Source organism: Pteropus alecto, unplaced genomic scaffold, assembly GCF_000325575.1.
Source record: "Pteropus alecto unplaced genomic scaffold, ASM32557v1 scaffold79, whole genome shotgun sequence".
NCBI classification, from domain to species: Eukaryota; Metazoa; Chordata; class Mammalia; order Chiroptera; family Pteropodidae; genus Pteropus; species Pteropus alecto.
The window spans coordinates 14,447,935-14,450,985 of record NW_006494612.1 but is presented as its reverse complement, the minus strand read 5'-3'; positions in this window follow the sequence as shown (position 1 = coordinate 14,450,985).

The window sequence follows — 3,051 nt, the reverse complement described above, 5'->3', positions numbered from 1 at the left end:
TACATATATATACGTATATATACATATATATGTCATATCATTGTGTGTTCACCTCCCATAGTTAGATTTCTTCCTGTCACCACATATTTGACCCATGTTACCCCATTTTCCTCCCCCCTCCCCCCAACCTCTGGTAACTACTAGTGGATTGTCCATGTCCATGAGCTTCTGTTTGTTTGTTCTGTTTGTTTGTTGCTTTTAGATTTATATCTCTCATATAAATGATATCATGTGGTTTTCAACTTTTTCTCTCTGGCATATTTCGCTTAGCATGATTATCTCATGGTCCATCTACATTGTCACAAATGGTTATATTTCATCTCTTCTTATGGCTGAGTAATATTCCATTATTTATATGTACCACAACTTCTTTAGACAATCATCTATCGTAGGACACTTCAGTTACTTCCATGTCCTGGCCACCATGAATAATGTTGATATGAACATTGGTGAACAAATATCTTTTCTGATATGGGTTTTCAAATCTTTGCAAATACCCAGTAGAGGGTTTGCTGGATCATATGGTAGATCAATTCTTAGTTTTTTGAGGAACTTCCATACTGTTTTCCATAGTGGTTGTAACAATTTGCAGTGTATGAGGGTTCCTTTTTCTCTGCATCCTCTCCAACACTTGTTATTACTTGTCCTATTGATAACAGCTATTCTAACAGGTATGAGATGGTATCTCATTGTGGTTTCGATTTACATTTCCCTAATAGCTAGTGATGTTGAGCATCTTTTCACATGTTTGTTGGCCATTTGCATGTATGTCTTCTTGGGAGAAGTGTCTGTTCAGATCCTCTGCCTATTTTTTAATTGGATTGTTTGTTTTTTTGTTGTTATTGAGTTGTATGAGTTCTTTATATATTTTGGATATTAGGCCCTTATCGGAGGCGATGCTTGCAAATATTTTCTCCCATTCAGATGGTTCTCTCTTTTCTTTGTTCTTTTGTACAGAAACCTTTTAGTTTGATGTAGTATCATTCATTTATTTTTGCTTTTACTTCCTTTGCCTTTGAGGTCAATTTCATAAAATCTTCTTTAAGTCTAAGGTTCTTAAGTTTAGTTTCTATGTTTTCTTCTATGCATTTTATTGACTTAGGTCTTATATTCAGGTTCTTAATCCATTTTGAGTTAATTTTGGAGTGCGGTGATAGACAACGGTCTAGTTTCATTCTTTTGCAGGTGGCTTTCCAGTTTTCCCAGCACCATTTATTAAGATCACATCAGCCTTATTAAAAGTAAGCACACTATCTTCATGTGTGTCACATTTTCATTTGGAGGCCATCATACGACTTATGAAGGCAGGATGCATATTTATATTTAGAGTATCTACAAAGAAGATATTGAGGGCAAACAAATTAAGAACATACTAGAGTATAGCTTCAAGCAACATGGACTACAATTTTAAAGCTCTGAAAGTATAACAAAATTGTAATTTCAAAATTGATTGTATTTTAATTGAGACTAGGATAAATTATTTTAAAAGACTGTAGTTATTGTTGAAATGCCTAGAAAAATAACAATGACCATAACAATGCTATTACTGAGAAGTAGAAGCTGAATCTATGTAGTGATCAACTGTGTTCCAGATAATTGTGCCTACAATAACTAGTGCAGTTGAAATGAATGTGCAAAAAAAGAGTTAGATACTTTCCGTCCAATTGAGAAATGGAGGGTGGGAAAAGAAGTTACATCAGTATTTAGAATTTATAATCCTTCTAATATATAATCTAATATAATCACCAGATGCAGACAGCCTTCTACTTTGTGTATGAATTTGATATGAAGAGACACTTTGCACAATGTACACAAATGTAACCCAAAGTAATACTGCTTTTTTAAAAGAAACTTACTACTCAATATATAAAAAATTTAACGTTACTACTCAATATTCAAAGAAATGCATAATAAGATAACATTGTCATCGATCACATGGTTGAAAATCTTTAAAAATGAAAATAATCATTTTTCTGGTAAAGTGTGTACTCTCTGCTAGTGAGAATGTAAATTGGAATATAAAATCTTATATGGAGAAAAATTGGTATCAACAGCCCTAAAACTTTTTATTTTGTTTGGTCCAGTAATTTTATTTCTAAAAGTTGATGGTAGGAAAATAATCAAAAATCTACTCTAAGATTGATGTGCAAAAATATCCCTCATAGCGTTATTTAGAATGGTAAACTATTAGAAACAACCTAGATTTTTAATTTTAAGAAATAGTTAAACTATGGTTATATTATTCATTTTAGCAGATGTGTCAATGATTACTTATGTTTAAGAGGACATTCACTACCAAAATTCCTTAAGAGGTTGTGCCAGTTATTCCCCCTTAGCTCTGTGCTAAGTGGGCTGCACTCAGCGTAGTGATCTGGCACTAAGCCCTCTGTCCTATCTCAGGCTGTTGCCTACTCATGTCCCTCCAGTACCCTACAGTGACTCAGATTTGCATGTCTCCTCAGAATGTTATGCTTCAAAATCTGCTTCTGGCACCAAATCTCTCAGCTGTCTTCCTCTCCTTCACGCACCTCAGGAGGGAGCAAGGTAGCAAATTTCTCAGCCCTGAATCTGAAAGTTATTGGAACCTAGAAACCCAGTCAAGGAGGTGGGGTATGTCATTTGGAATCCAAGCAGTATTTGGCTATTGCAGAGCCAGACATATAATAGGGATTGCTTCTTGAGAAATCTGTCTGCTTGGTGCAGAACCCCCACCAAGGAGATAAGGAACAAAACTGGGTCCAGAAGAATTCAAAGCAGCGCTTGGAGCTCTGTTGATCTTAATAATCTATCTCTGTTATTTGTAATAATCTATCAATATGTTGAAAACAAAGAATTAGAAACCACCTGACTTACAAAAAGATTTGTTATCCAGTCATTAGAAGTATTCACTTTTTCAACATTATACTATTTCTAAGTGTCCCTTTATTTTCTATGTAAGAAATTTGTATACAGTGAGGTCATGGACCATGGATAGATCCTTGATGTATGAAAGCATATCTTTCTTTGTAAAGTAAGAGGAAGGTAGTTATGGATGGGGCAGTAGGAAAAAAA